We start from the raw sequence: 20,983 nt of genomic DNA, 5'->3' as shown, positions 1-20,983 counted from the left end.
CCACAGTAAGTCAATCCTGAAAACAAAATGAAGGCAATACAATTGTGGGGACCAATAGAGAGTGCTGAAGCTCATTTAACTGCATGGATTCAAATCAGCAACAAACCAGCTGTTAAACAGACTTCTGCCGTTGATATTTCTGTAATGATAAGAATTGCCAATTTTTTTTTAATGTTAGAAGGATCAATACCATGGAGTATGAGGAAATTTCAGAGAGTCTTCTTTTACTATTTGACATGGATCTTCCTCTCTAAGTGAGCGATAGAAAGTTGAATTTAAATTGGATTTCATTACTTTAGCTACTTTGGGGATGGGTGGTGATGAGGAGATAAAGGAGTCTTCTGAGGACAAAAAAAATCTAGGCTGGCACGCTCAACGCAGTACCGAGGGAATGCCGTATTGTTGGAGGTGCCGGCTTTTGGATGATGGTAAACTGAGGCTCCATCTGCCCTCTTAGGTGGATGTGAATAATCCCACGGCACTATTTCGAAGAACAGAAGGGTTTTCCCCAGTGCCCTGGCCAATATTTATCCCTCAATCAACAGCACTAAAACAGATTATGTGGTCCTTATCAAATTGCTGTTTGCTGGAGCTTGCTGTGCTCAAAATGGCTGCCATGTTTCCTACGTTGCAAAAGTGGCCACACTTCCCAAAGGTAAGTGCAAGTCACTATTTCTTCACTGGGCTGTGCTTCTGTGACTTCTTCCAGCCAAAAGCGGCCAGAAAACAACAGCTTTGGTGGAAGCTCAGCTTTGGAGTTATTATGGGGAGGGAATGAATAACACATACTCATAATAATCTTTTGGTCATTCGTTGATGTCATCTTCTTCCCAGAAGGTTGGCTGTCCGGATCTCCACCTCTGTCTGTCCTTTGCTGTCCTTACACATTCTGCATATGTCAACTGCATCCAGTCCATTATATCTGTCATCCATTTTCTTCTCTGCTTCTCTCTTTTACGTTTTCCATCAATGTTTCCTTCCAATAATTGTCTCTGTCTAACTTCTGCTCTAATGATGTGATCGAAGTACTGTATCTTTCTCTCTTTGATGTCATGCACTAATTCCCTCTTTTGGTGTATGGTGTAATATGTGAGCAGTAGTCCTTTAGTATCCTTGTCAGCTGCACACCCATGACAGCCTGGGTGTGGACAAGGAGCACCAGTCTCCCACTACTGTGCAACTGTTCGCTATGCTTCCAAGGAGCTGGTAGTGCACACTGGCGGGAACACCCTGGGACCTTGCCTCAGCTGGCATGCTAGGCAAAGTGAAGGGGAACAGCAACTTCACAAGATGCTGTACAAGATTCGTCACCCCTTTTCAAGTGTACAAAGCCTGGACCTGCAGCTGAGGCAGAAGAACTCACTACTCAAAGTCAATGGCTCAGAAGGTGCAACAGCAAAATGCGTGACGCATCGAGGACAGAATCATGATGCTTAAGGACAAATTGCCAGTCACCTTGGACGAGTAAGGGTACTCACCAAGTATTCATCCACAGTTAGCCATAGAATCTAGTTTAAACAATGGTAGTGATGTAGGTAGTACTTGGCCCCCTACAAAGATGTCTACTGTAAATAGGAACAGGGAAGAAGAGGACTTGCTGGGAAGTAGGAATAGCCGGGTGATGATGAGGGCAACCCAAACTTGGACAAATTAACATTTTATATTCCATTAAAAAGCTTATATCTGTGCACTCTTTCTATCTACAAAACCTTACTTTGGTTGTCATGTTTTGTCACACTTTTGTGTTAACTTCTTCCCATTATATATTCTGATAATGGGAACTACCAATGATACTCTAATTCCATCCTCCTACCACTAGCAGCAACGTAGCTCCTCAGTTTTGCACCTCCCAGCTCCTCAGATGAAACTGCAGAGAAACTCCTAAGTCCGCACGCTTTCTACATCACTGCTATTGTAGATTTTGCTATTTCACTATAAATATTATCAAACCAATGGGCTGGATTCTATGGGCCCCCCTGAGGTGGGGCCGGAGGCAGGGTTGGGGGGGGGGGGCAGAGGGCCTTGTCGCCTCCCCGTCTCCAAGCGATCTTACAGAGGCGGGATAGACCTTGACGGCCTTCCCACCCAGAGGCCAATTGAGGCCCTTAAGTGGCCTATCAAAGGCCTCTTCCCGCTGCCGCTGGAATCTTACCAGTGATCAGGGGTATCTCCGTTACGCGGGGAGGGTGCCGTGTAAAACGAGGTACCCTCCCTGTGGGCTTGTGGGAGGGGTGGGTTCCCTCCTCTGTGAGCTGTGAACCACCACCTCTGAGGACCCCCCACCCCCTGGACTGCATGACCACCCCTTGCCCACCCCCGTCCCCCTCACTGGGGCCTTCCTGATTGGCCCTGGCAACCCTGGCTCACCTAACTCTTCTCCGGGGTTCCACCGCTGGGCCTGGGTCCGAGGCCTCTGCAGTACTGACAGTGGCCACCGCTCCCGGTGGTGCTGCTGATACTGCTGAGCTGCCGGCCCTCTGATTGGCCGGCAGCTAATGGAGGCGCGACCCTAACTTTAACGGGACCAAGATCGCGGCTCGTGAAACTTTGATGTAAAAAGACCAGAGGATCGCTCCGGCAGGGAGGGGAGCAGGCAAAGGCAGGGATCGCCCTGCCTTTTCAGCCTGTGCCGGGAACCCTGCCTCCTACACAAAATCCAGCCCAATGTATTAGAGAAAACTCAGCTCAGAATGCTTGGCTTTAAGATGGGGACTGAATCATGTTGGCGGGCCCTGGGCATATCATTCCTGGCTTCTAAACCCCTTCCACTGGTTGCCTCCACTTAGTCTCAACTCCCTGGGGGTAATTTTAACCTGTATCATTGGGTGCAAAACATGCCAGTAAGTCAGCTACACTTTGCCTGAATTTCTATTACACTCACACTATCACACATTCTTTATCTGGTGATTAAAGCTAAAATGTCTCCCCTCACAACTCCCATCATCCTGTGTGTAATGCCACACAGGTTCGACTCATGTCGATGTACAAAACTTAAAGGAGGGATGTCACTGCACTGTGATTTCTGAGGAAGCCTTCGTTCAACTCTGAAGGCTCCAGACTGCACCTTTGATGACTGGGGAATGTTAACAGTGGCAGACCCATGACACGCTTTACCCAGAACTCTTGAGATACAGCTTGCCTCACTGTTATTGAATCTATGAGAAACTACAGGGGAATTTTATGCTTCCCCCAGTGGCGAGTTTGAAGGCAGGGAGAGCAGTTAATTGGTCTCTACCCCAATTAAGTCCGTGGTGGGAAAGCCCATGGACAGCCTTCCCAACCCACCACCAATTAAGAGACTTAAGGGCTTCACCCCACTGCCACTAGTATTAGCTCAGCAGCGGATGAGACTGTCGCCACACTGGGAGTGCACCAAGCTGTTACGACCAGGTGAGCAATGTCGAGGGGTCTTTTGCTGTCTTTACCTGGTCTTACTGTCGCAGGGTTTTATTTTTAAACACACTGTGTTTTGAACTCCCCTTTTTGTGAATCCTTGTTCACAGTTTCCAATTATAAGACAAAGAACTGATCACACACAGGCTTTCTTTGGTTTAAAGCAGAATGAGGAAATTTATTAAACCCTCAACCTTAAACTCTAATCTGGTTCACGCCCACGGATATACGATGCGCTCACGCTAACATGCACACGCGATATCAACATGCAGATAGGAATAGAAAAGAGCAGAAGGAAAGATAAGTAGAACAGTTTGAGGCAATATCTTGTTACTGTTTCTCGAGCTCGCTGTAGTCCTTAATTGAAGATATGGTCTTGCGATTCGTTGGGGCCCAGTAATCTTCTTAAAACGTTGTTCACGTGGCAAACCTTTCTCTCTGCGTTTCACATGTTTTCACCAGATTCAGTTCCGTGGGAAGAGATGAAGGCAGGCAGGCAGGAGAGATGTTCTTAGTTCCAGGAGCGGTCTTTACTCCATGAGCACACGGCTTTTGTCTCAGTTCAAATTCCCTTGATGGGAGTTCAAAAACTCTGCAACAGCCAGTCAGTCATGTAACTAAAACTGGTCTGAGCACTTCTGTGTATTGGAGGAACAGGGATTGGTTCCCTTTGTTCCCACATTGTCTGGTACGAGGCAAATCTCCTTCCAGTCAGAGATTGCAATTTTTAACGTTTAATGTTCATGTGGCGAAATAATGTGTGCCTCAGTTTTGGCAGGTGGGGTTTGCCTGACAAAGCAAACCCATGCGGGTTGCCTGACGGTTCCGGGGAGGGGAGGGTAGTGGTGAGGGTGGGGGGGGGGGGGGGGGCGGGTGCCTCATTAAAGGCAAGTCAGACCCACTGAAAGTTAGCTCCTTGCCCTTGCTGCCAACTCCCCTATACCCTCCTCCCTCACAACCCCCCACTGCGGGAAACTCCTCCCACCAGGACTCACCTGTGGCCTGGGTCCCTCGATGATCCCTGGCCTCCAGTGCGTCCATTACGCTGTCGGCCTCTGTTTGGCTGGCAGCTTTCAGCAGGTGGGACATCCATTGCCGGGGTCATTAAACCCAGGGAAAGCCCACTGCTGTCCACTTAGGTGCCTAACTGGCACGTAATGCGACGGGCCTCCCACAGAATAGGAGACGCGGGGCTCTCGCAGCACTTCAGCCGGTGGCCGAGACCCGTGTCGCACACATAAAATCCCCCCCATGAGTGAAACTCCCACAATTATTCAAAGAAAATGCCTTTTACACTTGTGCACTGGCAAGCACATGATATTGCTGCCCTTCATTTTAATATACATACAACTGTGTGCTGTGAAGCACTAGGTGGAAAGTCTCAGCCAGCACATTGGTTGCTGTGTGCGCTATAAAAGACTGAAAGAGGTTACAGTGCTGATTCTGGAGTAAAAATAAAAGACATGACCATTACGGTGTCACCCATCGATTTCAGTGTACTGGGGGAGCATGAGAACACGACTGCGAGGATTCTACTATATTATAGAAAAATGGTAGACAGAATTTTTAGCATAGGTGATTAGCAATTGTTCAAAAAGGTTTTGCAAGATCATTTACTTACTGACGATCCTTGTAGTTCATCATGTGTCAAGAATTAAATCTAAATTCCTTTAAATATTTAACATTTAGTATCCAGTGACATTCATAGAATTAAACAGCACAGGAGTCCGTTTGGCCCATCATTCCTGGGCCGGCTCTTTGAAAGACCTGTCCAATTAGTCCCACTCCCCTGCCCTTATTGCCCTGGAACTCTTTCCCTTTCGAAGTTTTTGAAAGTTATTATTGAATCTGCTTGCACCACCCTTTCAGACACTGCATTCCAGATCGTGACAAATCGCTGTGCTAAAAAAAAAATTCTCCTCATCTTGCCTCTGGTTCTTTTGTCAGATCTACTTTTTCAATCATGAGGGAGTAAAAGCATTAACATTTTTCTTACTGGCTCTTGTTTTTATTGATGAAGACTCCTCCTCACTCCACAGTGTAACACTCCTACATGGGAAGTGACATCGCAATTTGGACAGTTACCAATAGGAACACTCTGCTGTATCTGGTTACCCTTTCACAAACAAAAAGCCATTCATTTAATTGGAAACTTTTTCTTTATCATAAAGTTTAAAAGAAGACATCCATTGTCCATGGCAATGTTACAATATTGGCACATTCATAGCCATCTCAGCGTTGTGGTGTCTAAATATTTGCCTGCAATTAACGTCAGCCTTTCCAAAATCAAAATGAAGGATTGATGTATTCTTAAATTAGAAACTAAACTGCCTGAGACTATGAATGAAAGAAAAACCTCCTCCTTCCAGAGAGCAAGTTCTCTGCTCCTGATGGGAAGTGACAGCTCATGTCCTGAATATTATTAAATATACAATGAAAGAATTGTTTATGGTGGCACTGATTAGACTGCAGCACTGAACTTGGTTAAAAAGAGTATTGTTCAATCCCTGGTGACATTGTAGTCAGGCACTACGATAATTAAAGACCAGACGAATACAGTCAGACAATGGCTCCCATACAATGGGGACTTTCATCAGTTAACCATTCGTTGAAAAGTTTTTTTTTTGATGCTTAGGATGAGCCTGCTGGGAAACACGTCTTCGAGATAAACCCACTAACATTGTTTTCAAAAAAGGGCAACTGTCCTTCTGTGAAAGAGAGGTTGCCCAGGTAGGCTCTGTACTTAACCCCCTGGCAAAGAGCACTTTCAAAATGCCTGCTTTGTTAGTTTAAGGACAAAGAGTCAAAGCAGAATTGGCTGGAATCTGATCCAGAAGGCTTGAATGCTGAGCAGTTTCGGAGAGCACTACAGCGCCGTCATGGCAACAGCTTAGAGCAGTCCAAAAGAGAATGTAGAACTGTAAACATCCAACTTGTGAGATTTACTTGCAAGATACTCAGTCATAAGTTACGTGCGACAGGCATTGCTTTGCACCACAAACAGAAGCACAGTTAAAAATAAAAGGCAAGTTACACGAGGCATTAATGTGTAATCTTCTTTCTCACCCTCTTTGGTCTGTCTGCCTTGTTTTCTTATGCTCTCTGCATCTCCAACCTAAATCTGGAATTTGTAAGTACTTTCTCTTGTAGCTTGCAGGCCAGGCCTATGCTGCCATCTGTAGAAGTAGCAGAAACCTTCATTTCAAAACTACTATGTCCCGCTACTGCGATAGTCCCAATTTTATAGCTTTTGCTTGCTATCACACAAGTACAACATCAGCATCAACTTCCACTTATATAGCACCTTTAACATCGTAAACATCCATGGGTGCTTCACAGGAGTAAGATCAAACAAAATTTGAAACCAAACCACTTAAGGAGATATTGGGCAGATGGCCAAAAGCTCAGTCAAAGAGGTAGGTTTTGAGAAGCATCTTAAAGGAGGAGAGAGAGATAGAGAGGTGGACAGGTTTAGCGAGGGAATTCCATGTTTAAGGTCTAGGCAGCTCAAGGCAAAACCGCTAATGATAGGGCGATGAAAATCGGGAATGCATAAGAAACCAGAATTATAAGAGCGCATAGATCTTGGAGGGTTTTAGGGCTGGAGGAGGTGACAGAGATTGGGAGAGGCAAGGGCATGGCGGGACTTAAAAACAAGGGTGAAAATCATAAAATTGTAGCATTGCCAGACTGGGAGCTAATGTAGGTCAGTGAGAGGGGTGAATGGGATTTAGAAAATCAGCAGCAGGGTATCCAGCTCAGTACTGGATATTACTGGCACAGTCCTGGCGTGGGAGTACTGGAAATTGAAATCCCACCCGGGTGAACTGATGCCCTTGTTGAAGGGGTGTAGGGAAAGTGAACAGAAAAGTCATGGTTAAAAATATACATATATCCCCTCCCACAACAGGGTCCTAGGCTCAAAATTAGGTGTACTTTCTCCCTACTCTCAAATTTGGAAATGGCTAGTTCACTAGTATCTTCAAAAATTTCAGGATTGCGATCCAAATAATATTACTGCTTTAAATCTGAATCACATTGCCTAATGTTCAACAATCGTCCTGGGCAATAGATTTTTCTCCCCACCATCACCCCTCCTCCCTCCCCAACATCCCCCAGTACTCCACAATGTACCAATTTGTCACAATGACATCTGGATCAGTAACTATTGAAATAGCGGCTGGCGCAGCTGTAATGAGCAATGACAGCATCTGGCCTGAAAATAAATGAATCAATCCAACTTGACCAGGCACGAAGCCGGTGACTAAAGTGACCGCCCATGGTCATGGCCAGAAGTGATCGTTACAGGAACTGTTTCACCGCATGTGGCAAACTTGTTATTATTTGAAACGAGGAGCAAAGCTCAGACGGATTTGAAAAGCCGCTTCACCAGGTCTTACTTCTGAAATTAATGGATTGCAGCAGCTGTCTGAAGGCGGCAGACATCGTGGCATTCTGGGAAAGGGTTAGAGAGGTCACAGAACACTGTTCACAAACTGATTAAGTTGGGATTGGAGTGAAGGCGGCAAGCAGAGGTTACAAAGGAGCTTTACTGTCCTGGACTAATGAGAAGATTGCACGGCTGTAGTTTCTCTCAATGATTTGGTGCATGACTCAATTGTACAATGCTTTTCGGGAGGTTGTCTGCTTGAGGAGAGCACTAGTTGGTTTCTGGCCTCACTTCAGGCTTCTGCTACCATGTATTGTGACAATTTTGCAGATTGTAGATCCTGAGAGAAAAAAAAAGGCCTCTGGATGGGTTGCATTTCTAGCTGGAGCTGATCGTTGTTGTAAGGAGAGGAAAGGAGGGCTCGTCTCATCTGAGGATTAAATTCACTCATGCCTATCTTTCGCTCCTCACCCTATTGCCTAATAGCCCAGTAAAGTGGGTTCGCAGGATGTGAGCGTCGCTGGTAAGGCCGGCATTTATTGCCCATCCTTAATTTCCCTTGAGAAGGTGGTGATGAACTGCCTTCTTGAATTGCTGCAGTCCATGTGGTGTAGGTACACCCACAGTGCATTTCGGGAGGGAGTCTTGGGATTTTGATCCAGCGACAGTGAAGGAATGGCGATATAATTCCAAGTCAGGATGGTATGTGACTTGGAGGGGTAATTGCAGATTGTGTTACTGTCATGCCTCCGCTGCCCTTGTCCTTCTAAGTGGTAGAGGTAGTGGGCTTGGCAGATGCTGCAGTGTATCTTGTAGATGCCACTGTGGTGGAGAGAGTGAATGTTTAAGGTGGTGAACAGGGTGCCGATCATGCAGGCTACTTTGTGCTGGATGATGTTGAACTTCTTCAGTGTTGTTGAAGCCGCACCCATCCAGGCAAGTCCAGGGTATTCCATCGGGGAGTATTCCAGGCAGAGCAGGCTCGATGGGCTGAATGGCCTACTCCTGCTCCTATGTTTCTGTCACATGCCTGGCTTGTGCCTTGTAGGTGATGGACAGGGAACCAATTACGCTCTGAAGAAACCAGAACAGAACATCAGCGAGAGAGGAAAATTCAAACAGTGCCCTGGGGCTCCTTCTTGTACCCACTAGCAGTTAGTCCAAGAACAGGACTGGGATCAGGAAATAAGAGACATGTGCTATGAACGCTAGACTTTGCAACATAATTTTTTTTTTAATTGTAATTTTTAGAAGTTTAAGATGGCATTCGGAAGGTCAGGTTACCTCACATCCACCCTGTGAAAGGACAAAACAAAGGTCTTTGTTATCGGGACAACAAAGAGCACAGATCAAACAATTTTTTTTGAAAAAATAGAAACTGCAGGGATAACACCTAAAGAACAATGGATATTGCCCTCCGCAGACTTTCGGTTCGTAAAATATGGGGTCAGTGATTCTGAAGATGCAAACGTACCCAAGCAGTTCTTAATACCTGGGAACTATGGAAGGCCCAAGTGGCTCTGTGAAACCAGACTTCTGGGCTTTGCATATTGGAACAGGACAATAAACTTGTGGTTCTAGATAAATGTAAGATTTTCTGAAGGCAATCAGGCTATAAGAGAAGAAACCAGTGGTGGCAGCCAAAAGAGAGAGAGAGAGAGAGCGAGTGCGAGTGCGAGAGTGAGAGCGAGAGAGAAAAAGAGGGAACACTTGCTCTCGGAAACCTGAGACAGCGAAAGGCTGCAAAGACTTGGAGGTATGAAAGTTGAACCCTGCAGGGAAAAGAAAACCAACAGGATCACCAGGAAATGCCTTATTGAAGCACGTCGAGGTTGGAAATGCTTGGAGAAGTGAGGGAAGAGGACACTGATTTATAAAAACGTCTGGGAGATCCAACCTATTGCGACTGAGAGTTTGGGACTTTTAACCGCAAAGAGTAGGACCCATTAGGGACCAAGGGGGAAATCTGTGGGTGGAGTTAGAGGACATTGGTAGGGTGTTGAACGAATACTTCACATCTGTCTTCACCCAAGAGAATGAGGATGTAGGTATGGAACTGAGAGAGAGAGACTGTGAGGTTCTTGAGCAAATTGTCTTAGGGAGTGACAAGGTATTGGAGGTTTTGGCAGGCTTAAAAGTGGACAAATCTCCAGGTCCGGACAATTTGTGTCCCAGGATGCTGTGGGAGGCAAGGGTGGAGATTGCAGGGGCTCTGACCCTAATTTTTAATTCCTCTCTGGCCACGGGGGAGGTGCCAGAGGACTGGAGAACAGCTAATGTGGTCCCACTATTTAAGAAAGGTTGTAGAGACAAGCCAGGGAACTACAGACCTGTGAGTCTCACTTCAGTGGCAGGGAAACTATTGGAGAAAATTCAGAGGGAGAGAATCTATCTCCACTTGGAGAAGCAAAATTTGATTAGGAATAGTCAGCATGGCTTTGTCAGAGGGAGGTCATGCCGAACAAATTTGATTGAATTTTTTGAGCATGTGACCAGGTGTGTAGATGAGGGTAGTGCAGTTGATGTAGTTTACATGGATTTCAGCAAAGCCTTTGACAAGGTCCTACATGGGAGACTTATCAAGAAAGCAAATGCACATGGGATACAAGGTAACTTGATAAGGTGGATTCAAAATTGGCTGTATTATTCTGTGATTCTGAAAGGAATTTGCCATCAAAATGGACTGTGCAATGTATAACTATGGTGTGAAGTTTTCCAGTATTCGAATAAGTAAGCTTTCTTTGTAATCTGGGGTATCATTTACTTACAAAGTACTGTTTAGTTAAATGAGGATTTATTTTAATTAAGTTGTTATAATAAAAGTCTGAAATGTGAAATCTTGTGTTAATTCTTTAAATTGGTCTGGGGGCTTCATATCTCATATTTTTCACATTAACAATCTCACTGAGGTTGTAACACATGCCACATTCAATAGTTTGTGGCAAGAAGAGTCCTGAAGAAGAGAAGTTAAAATGTGCAAATAATTTTTTTAAATGATAATTAAATTAGCACCAGAAATTCACACAGCGTAGCATAGCCAGAGAACCTGTGTAATAAACGTCAAACATAGCCACCAGTAACCACTCATGGACTCCGACAGACCAGAGGGTCCTAGGGAGCTTGCTGTGTGCAAATTGACTGCCGTGTTTCCTACACTACATTGGCTGTAAAGTGCTTTGGGATGTCCTGGGGTTGTGAAAGGTGTTCTTTTCTTTCAAGTTCCTTTCAGTCGTTGAGTATATTCAGATCAGAGTTTTGGATACTAAGGATATTAAGGCATATGAGGATAGCGCAGGAAACTGTAGCTAAGGTAGATCAGCCATGATCTTGTTGAATGACACAGCAGACTTGAAGGCCCAAATGGCCTACTCCTGCTCTTATCTCCCATGTTCTAATGTTCACTATCTGATCTGTGCTCACTCTGCTGCTCTTATCCAGAGTTATAGTGGGATCAGTACAAATGGCTCCATGTTCCTGGGGTTGAGAAGAGACTAATCCTACTCTTCGTGGGCCATCTGGTGAGTATTTAGTGATCCGAACGTCACTGTGGCTATTCGATACACTGCAGCGCTTTGGAAAATTCAGGAGGCCAGGACAGGCGTTGGAAGAGTGGGCAATATAACTCCAATTTGAAGTGGTGTGATTATTGGGATCTCAGGCTAGATCTCAGGCTTTGTAATCATCAGGTAAGGGCAGGATTAGGCAGCTCTGAGATAATCTTTTGGTTGCAAATCCTGCGAATCTTCATTGTCTAGACTTGCACATCAAGAGAGACCAGTCAGGCCAGAATCTAATGCTGTAAATAATGGTGATCATAATATAGCTTGAGACCCCACTGCCTTTGAGAATAAAACATTGAAACCACAAAGCACAGCATATATGTGCACAAACAGAAAGAAACAGGATAAGTGGATGATTACAAAAGTAATGGGGAAAAATTGCTGAACCTTCACAGATTTCCTTTAAACGATAAACATTTTTTAACAGTTGAATAAATGGAGTTCCAGTGTGTGTTAGGAGCAGGATGCCCAAGGCTGACAGCAGACAGCGTTTTACAGGTGAGACAGCTGACGGAGATTTGTAAGGGGTACTGTTAATGAGGAATCCTTCAAGCAGTGGCTTAATCTTGCAAAGTAAATTCTGTGGACTCAACATCCCAGTGATAATTATTGTATTTGACAGGTGCCAAAGAACCTATCAAGGCCGCAGCTCTGAAACTGTACAAAGACCATAATAATTAAAAATAAAATAACTGTGATGGAATGTCACCTGACATTTGGCTTACCCGTCCCATTTGGCTCAGTTTAATTTGTCTTGGAAAATTTTGCAACTCCTTTCAAAAGGTATTCCATATTGAGAATTTGGATTCAATCCTTGGTTTAGTCAAGACTCCTCAGATCCTGAAACAATCCGTGCCTCCACGCAGCAAGACCTGGACAACATTCAGGTTTGGACTGATAAGTGGCAAGCAACATTCGTGCCATACAAGTGCCAGGCAATCTTCATCTGCAACAACAGAGAATCTGACACTCTCCCCTTGACATTCAACTGCATTACCATCACTGAATTCCCCCATCAACATCCTGGGGACCAGAAACTGAACTGCACCAGAAATATAAATACTGTAGCTACAAGAGGCTGAGAATTCTGCGGCGAGTAACTCACCTCCTGACTCCCCAAAGCCTGTCCACCATCGACAAGTCAGGAGTGTGATGGAATACTCTCCATTTGCCTGGATGGGTGCAGCTCCAACAACACTCAAGAAGCTCGACAGCATCCAGGACAAAGCAGCCCGCTTGATCAGCACCCCATCCGCCACTTAAACATTCACTCCTTCCACCACTGGCACAAGAACACAAAAAAATAGGAGCAGGAGTAGACCATATGGCCTATCGAGCCATTCAAAACAATCATGGATTGTTAGGATTCAACTCCACGTTCCCGCCCACTCACCATACCCTTACTTCATGGTCACCATTAGAATAACTTTTTAATTCCAGATTTATTCATTGAATTCAAATTTTACCATCTGCTGTGGCAGAATTCAAACCCATGTCCCCAGAGCATTTGCCTCTGGATTATTAGTCCAGTGACATTACCACTACACCATCACCTCCCAGTGGCCCACAGTGGCAGCAGTGTGTACCATCTACAAAATATACTTCAGCAACTCAGCAAGCCTCCTTCAACGGCACCTCCTAAACCCATGACCACCACCACTTAGAAGAACAAGGGCAGCAGATGCTTGGGAACATCATCACTTGCATGTTCCACTCCAAATCACACACCGTCCTGACTTGGAACTAAATTGCCGCTCCTTCACTGTTGCTGGGTTAAAATCCTGCAACTCCCTCCCCAACAGCACTGTTGGTGTACCTACAGTACGTGGACTGCAGCGGTTCAAGGTGGCAGCTCACCATCACTTTGTGAATTAGGAATAGGGCAATAAATGCTGGCCTTGCCAGCAATGCTCACATCCGATGAACGAATAAAAAAAAGTCTTTCTCTGTGCTATGTCATTCTATGGCCAGAATTTAACGTTGAGGTGATGGCCCCGCCCACTGGCAGAAAAGTTGGGTGAGAGCCCGCTTCCGCCAGGCCTGGAAGCCATGCTGCTGCTTTGCATGGCCCAGGCCCTTAATTAGCTTCATTGGGGCTTATGCCCCTCTGAGGCAGGAGGTCCTACTTCCATCAGCTGTTGACTAATCAGATAGACGCCGGCCGCAGAACAGGTTGGGGCTCGCTGGGGCCAAATGGCTAGGCCCCGGTAATTGGGAGGGGTGGGTCAGAGAGAAGGGCGGGGGCAGTGGGTGAGGGTTGTTTTAGCGGAGGCAGCCCATGCTACTCCATGGGGCACAGGGTGCCCAATCGGGAGGGCATTAAATTCCGGCGTATGATTCTATAATATTAACCCAATCACTGGCAACTAGATCTGTGACCATAGTTTTATACAACAAAAATCCTCCCCCTATGCACAACTCAAACCTGGAAGGGGAAAATCCGCCATTATACGGCTGGGTATCGTTCACAGTTTAAGTGGACGTTGTCTGCAAATTTCAGAAAGCCCACCACTACACTTAGCTCAAAACCCAATAGCAGTGGGTGGTGATGACTAATGCAAAGTACAAGCTATAACTTGAAAACAAATGAGGATAAATTGGTGTGCAACCAATTCTAAATAAACAGGAATGAGAGAGTGTGCACCACCATAAAATCCCAGTGTTTAATTCAAGAAAATCATTACTTTCATGCTGACTATAACACAACAAAACAGCACACCATTAAATTAAAATAAAACCAAAATTTTAATAATCAGATTCACGATTAAATATGTGAAGTTAAATCGGGGCTTTTTTCCTTCACAAAAGTAAGCATGTTTTCCACCTCTCTGTGGTACAGATAATATTTTGCCCCTTCATAATGCCAGCGATGAGATAGAAGAGCAATCTGTCACTATTGGTAAAACCAAGAGTTTTGTGCCTTATCAAGGTCATACTGGCTGTGGGGTTAGCTTGGCTCCCCACGGCTAGTGAACTAGTGACAGCACGGCCACTGACACCTAACCAGGAGGCCTTTAAAAGATTGATGACAGCAACTAATGGAGACTTTCTTCCTCGGCCTGACACTTTCACACAATGGAGGGGCTCCACAGTATTAATGAGGTTTTGACCGATGAGTGTGGGGGAAATTGATGAGTTACTGCTTCAGGCTAAATCCAAAACTTATTCTGTCCAAATAGATACACCTGTTTACTTTAATGGCAGCAATATATTTTGGCCAAGTGTTGGTATAATGGCCTGATTGAAAGGCGTCAGAGCACGACAGGTAACTTGGGGCAATAGTAAATCGGAAATAACTTGCCAAAAAAACAGAACCCATCAATCACAAGTAGCAAATCTATCCTAAAGGATCCTTTTAAGTAAGGAGAGGTTTATTTTCTTGCATGTATTGTAAGGCAGAGGAGGGAGATTTCCTCTGTGTGACATCAGGAATAAAATAATAAAACTCATTCCTCAAGAATGGGGCCCAGGATTTCAGTATACTGAAGGGGTCAGTTTTGGAGTAAGTGTTGCCATGGTGAAGCCTCGCCCTCCCACAGTGCATATTGGAAAATCGCAGGCAGCCAGAGCCCACATTTTCCAGCATACATGGAAGGTATAGGTCAGAGGGCATGGGTCCCCATCAGAACGCAAACTCATAAAATGGTTTCCCCCCCCCCCCCCCCTCTGTAGTGCGCATGTCATCATTTTCCTCACAGTTTCTTTAGGCACTTTTAGTCACCTGTATTTCAACACAAAAGCACAAGTGTGTAGCCAGTATAACTGGAGGCTGCAAAGGCCCCCATGAGGAGCAAGATTTGGAAAGCCTGGAGCTACATTCTTTCAGAGCCACAGAAAGAAAATGTAAACATTTATTGCTCCAGGAAGTGTGAAAGAGTGATATTATTTCTAAGGATTATAGGAGAAGCATTCCATTTTTACTCGGTTACAATTACCTTCCCATTGCTGACCGCTCTTCTTAATGATTATTTTCATTTATTTGGATATAGTTTCACAGGAATAGCAAGTTAGCAACTGGCCTTGCACAAAAGGGATTAGTTTCAGATTTAAAGCAACCTAATATACACGCAAGGGTCCGACATGAAACAGATTCCATGTAGTCGCAACCACTTCCTATCAGGCATGAGCTAAGCTATCCTTCCAATTCACCACTAAACTGCTAATCTCACTTAGAGATGCCAGATGGTAAAGTAGTCAGTATAAATTAGTCAAAAGAAAAGTACCAAAGAGGCTGGAAATCTGAAAAATAAACGGAAAATGCTGGAAACACTCAGCAGGTCAGGCAGAATCTGTGGAGAGAGAGAGAGACACAGTTAATATTTCGGGTCGATGACCTTTCATCAGCATTGTTCCGGTGAAAGGTCATGGACCTGAAACGTTAACTCTCTTTTTCTCTCTCTGCAGGAATAGATTGCTGTCCTTCCAAACTTGCAAAAAGTCTGCGGAGATTATTTTGAGCTTTATAGCATAAGGCTGAAGAACTGATGAGCAATGGAAAATGTCATACTGGGAAAATGTACACTAAGTGCCTACTTTCCTGAGGCATAAATCTGGAGTGGATAGGGAAGAGGAGCTTTATTCGGCATCTGCTTGTAGGATCCCAGAGTTGGATCCTACAAAACACCGTCAATCCAAAACAAAACAGCCTATATCGCAGTTCTAAGTTCCCTGCATGTTGATAAGCACAAAGGGGGACAGTGATTACAAAGATTATACACCCTTCAATTCAGCTGGTCTTCACAACGCTCAAAGCTGAGGTATAGGACTAGATGTAGCAGCACATCTCTTTCATCAATTCACTAAAGAACCAGCTAACAGGGAATTGAGGTCAGGCTGTAACTGGGCAGCCAGAAATAGCAGTGCAGGAGCAGCAGCAGTGTCCTGTTATTTAAATAAATTTATACAGCTGGTTTGTTATGTAAAATATACAGGCAGCTTTTTGTGGCTGATTAATGATTGAACGCTTATGCCTCGGGTGCACTGTTCCTATACAAATCATTATCCTAGGGGCAGGACTCGTAATTTCACTGCCTACAGGACTTATTATTCACATATATGGAAAGCACAAAGCAGTGGTCAGCAGCAGCCTGCAGTATTTATCCAAATTCACACTTTGGATTGTTCTTGTGATGGTAGTGGTTAATGTTTGACTGAGCAGGGTGCTCGTCACATGGTTCAATACAGTAAACTCATACCACCCTGAGGGAGCAGGAGGGTGAAGGAGGGGTTGGAGGATGTGGTGTGGGCAGTGAAACCGATGAGATTGTCAGGCTACAATAATGTGTGCCCTGTTCAGGGCACATTTGGTTTAGAGGGGCCGGGCAAGTCGGAGGACCTCCTCGTGGGTCTGCGCCTAGGTCTGGCTAAGGTGGCCATCCACAGGTCCAGGTTGGATGTGGCCCGTGAGACAGTCACTCTGACTGCCTCTCATCTGCGGCCTTGTCTGCATTCAGGTGGCCCTGGAGAAGGAGCTTGCGGCTTGAGGCCTTCGGTCACTGTTGGGCACCCCAGGGATTGGTGGTAATCCCAAAATCTCTCCGCCTCTCTACCCCTCTCTTCTCCTTTAAGATCCATCACCTGTCCTAGTATCTCCTTATGTGGCTCAGTGTCAAATTTCCATTGATAATGCCCCCATGAAGTGCCTTGGGACATTTTGTTGTTATTGAGTAATGCAAATAACATTATTTAATGCGATAAGTTTCCTTTTTCTTTGATTTAGGCTTGCTTGTTTATTTGTGTTGGTGACTGGAGCAACCCAATGCCTCCTTACAGGTTGTAAAGAAAAGGCATTACCAGTAGTGAAGAGTGAGAGACTGTGCATCTGCAGTATTTTGTTTTTATATCTATGAATCTGCTGTTGGATACAGAGCAGCAATATAAACCCGTCTGTGCTCCTCCATCAATCGACTCTCCTGATTTCGCATTGGAGCAAAGCAGGCCTAAAGAGACTTGTACATAATGACAAATATAAATATATAGCAGCACACATATACTGCTGTCAGGAGGTTGTTACATAAAAAGGCAAGAGAGGGCGTGGGGTAATGATAAAAGCATCTTCAATTCTGGTTTCAGAGCTAACGGGTTCAGTGAGGATGAGTATGCATCATTCCTAAATTATCCATACTGCTTCTGTGTACAGTTCAGTTTTCACCAGTTGACACATTCAATCAGTTATATTTATTGTATGGTCTTTGCTCAGTGTTCAGGCTTTGAATTTGGACAATCTGAATTTGAGTGGGCTGTGATTGCCTTAGTCTTATCCCTGGCACCACGCCTGGGATGTTGTCGATGGATCTGTCCAATATTTTTCTTATAAAAATTTGCAGTAATGGCTGACAACCGGTTAGCCACTTCAGTAAGCATTCAAAATCAGCCAATTAGTGTGGGACATGTAGATCTTTCAATGCCAGAAGCTATCATGGCTATTTTTGTGCTGCTATCCCATAAATTACCAGATTCGTTGCATTCAATTTCAAGAGGGAGACTGACAGACAGAGATAAACATACTTGGAGAGGCAGAGAGAAACAAAAAAGAGATAATAAGCATACAGTGGAAGCTGAGAGATTGCAGCAGAAATTAGGAAGGGAGTGGAAGCAGCAGATGGAAATTTAATCGAGTTGACTGACAACAGTTGGATAAAAAGCTATACGTTCGATGAGCTATAGCTGTCCGTAATGTTTCATCTCAGTTCCTATGGACAGGATCAAGGAGGTCCAAATGGTGATGTGCAGATGGCTGGTAGCAACATAACCACTCAAACTGCTTAAGATCCCAAATGAGACTGGGAAGCCACTGCCTACCTGTTCTGAGTTGCGTAATGTGCTCGCTGCCCCAAACTGCACAAAAAGGGCAAAGCCCATATATATAGTAAGTTGACTTGACCAATTGAGGCAGAAATGCATTGAAAGGTATTCAGAACGGATGTGAGCAGCTTTACATCTAAGTGTCACTGCTGAATTTGTGCTCACTGACCTACATTGGCTCCTCATCAAGCAATGTCTTGACTTTAAAATTCTCACCTTGCTTTCGAATCCCTCCATGGCCTCACCCCTCCCTATCTCTGTCATCTCCTCCAGTCCCACAACCCTCCAAGATATCTGGCCTTTTAAGCATCGCCAATTCTAATCATTCCACCATTGGTGGCCATGTCTTCAGCTGCTAAGGCCCGAAGCTCTAGAATTCCCTCCCTAAACCTCTCCACATCTCTACCTCGCTTTCCTCCTTTAAGACACTCCTTAAAACCTTTGACCAAGCTTTTGGTCATCTAGCCTAAATCTCCTTACATGGCTCGGTGTCACATTTTGTTTTACATTGTTCCCGTGATCATCTTGGGATGTTTTATTATGTTAAAAGTGCTGTATAAATCTAAGTTGTTGTTAAATGGCAAGGTAGTCTGAGGCTGCGCACTGTGGTTCCTGGGCTGCAGGGCAGGGCGGGAAGTGGGAGGGGGAAAAAATGGGACAATGTTGTTGCTGCGGATTATTACCTGTGCATTCTTTATAAATGCCTTTACATCTTAGTTACACTCTGTTAAGGGAATTCTCTCTTTCCCCATGTACATTGGCATATGGCATTGGATGAGGTCATTGTACATTTGGTTGTGATACTCCCTCTGGGCAGCAGTTACTGTGAAGGCTCACACAGAAGAATAGCCTTCTGGGTGAGGTTGCTGAGGGGTATCAGTGCACACTGAGGTATATACCAGCTTGGCTCACTGCCTTCATTAAGAGATAAACTAGGTAATTCTGTCTGAGACACCATCCTTAACATCTCACACTTAGGCACGCTCATCTCTCTAAGAACAAGGCTGATTAGCCTACACCTGCTTCAGCTTACAAGGTGATCAGCTTCATGAAGAAAAATTCAGGAACATGGGCATTAATAATCCTTTATTCTGAATCAAATATATCCAGAAAAAAGAATCCTGCTTTCCGAGTTTAGAATCAGGATGACTTTCTGTTGTTTGGTTTAGTCCGCAAGACTTGACCATAAGTTGAACTGTGAGGTCATGGACCAGGTCAACCCCATTTTGAAGGTGGTGCACACTCTTTATGAAAATACACCTCCTCAGTTTTTGTTACCCTTCCAAAATTAAGTTTTATCTTTTTTAGCAGGAATAAGGTGGAAAATGCCTGATTTTTATAAGAAGGAACATCCACTGTTGCCACAAAGCATCACTAGAAGGGGTGGCACAGTGACGCAGTGGTTAGCACTGCAGCCTCACAGCTCCAGGGACCCGGGTTCAATTCTGGGTACTGCCTGTGCGGAGTTTGCAAGTTCTCCCTGTGACCGCGTGGGTTTTCGCCGGGTGCTCAGGTTTCCTCCCACATGCCAAAGACTTGCAGGTTGATAGGTAAATTGGCCATTGTAAATTGCCCCTAGTGTAGGTAGGTGGTAGGGAATATGGGATTACTGTAGGGTTAGTATAAATGGGTGGTTCTTGGTCGGCACAGACTCGGTGGGCCAAAGGGCCTGTTTCAGTGCTGTGTCTCTAAATAAATAAAAATAATAAATAAGTTGAAGGTGATGTTAAACTCCACCCCCTCTAAACAAAGGTACAATATCCATAGTTCATTCAATACAGTCCTGCTCATAAAATTGTAATGATACATACATAAACTAAATCATTAATGTTAAGGAGTCTTTAAACACTACAGGATGAAGGGTTGTCCTTTTCTGGCAGTGAAACATTGCACAGTTAGTATCTGGTGAGACAAGAAAGACCAAGGTTCTAAGTAAGTAAAGAATTTACCAATTTACTTTGAGTGTTGTGCAGCTCAGCCTAACTCCGCCACCGTCACTGGGGAGTTTTTATAAACAGCCCCGTGCGTGGCATTCCTCAATGCTGTGCTTTAAACTCAGGATTCTCAAGCATGCATCTCACAGCCACACGACACTGCCTTTCATCCAGAGCTTGCACGCTGAGTAATTAATAAAAACTGCAATGCTGGCAACATTTCTGGGTGGAGACTAAGGGGTAGATTTTCAAGTTGGTGCATTGATCTAAAGCTGGCATTGTGGATTATAGAAACTACTAAGTTTTCACTGTCACTGAAATCAAAGTAAATGCAAAGCGGTCAGTGTCTATAACAAGCAGCTGATTGCTTGGCAGCCAAGCAGCAAGACATTTTTGAGTCTGAGTTTGAGAACATTCGTGACTATGTAGGATACCTGCAGGGAAAGGACATTCACAAATATTTATTTCTGGTAACTAAATTTAACTATTACTGTAAAACTGCTGGGCTCAGACCAGCCTCTGAAAGGGATCTTGTCTGGAACTGTTCTAGTTGGCTCTGACAGATGAACCGTATTTGTTTCTGTTCCTGGATAAGGAAGATCATTGGGTCTTGAAAGATTATAACCAATTTTCAGTGGTGTTTCATTATTGCAGCACATATGTGTGAACAGGTCCCATCACCGAGATTCACAATGCTGATAAAATAATTTCCCCAAGTGATGCAGATACGTATCTGCTCAGAATAATTACACCAGACCTAGAAAGAGTCAGAAATGGCAGTTATGTTTTCTTAGGTCATATTACACCCATACTTCTGACAAGTACCAATGGATATGACATTGACCTGTTGTCATGTTTCCAAGTGCATCGAGAACTGTTTGGATATTAGCCAACTTGAACTC

General features: G+C 44.6%; 1 protein-coding gene across 7 annotated transcripts in view; it reads right to left on the bottom strand.

The window, feature by feature from the left end:
- Positions 1–20,983, bottom strand: part of ccdc85ca (coiled-coil domain containing 85C, a) — a 226,826-nt gene that overhangs the window by 70,123 nt on the left and 135,720 nt on the right. The window lies entirely within an intron of this gene.

The sequence above is a fragment of the Heterodontus francisci genome, chromosome 9, assembly GCF_036365525.1.
Source record: "Heterodontus francisci isolate sHetFra1 chromosome 9, sHetFra1.hap1, whole genome shotgun sequence".
Classification (NCBI taxonomy): Eukaryota; Metazoa; Chordata; class Chondrichthyes; order Heterodontiformes; family Heterodontidae; genus Heterodontus; species Heterodontus francisci.
Note: the sequence above shows the minus strand (reverse complement) of the source record. Positions and strands in the feature narration are given on the sequence as shown.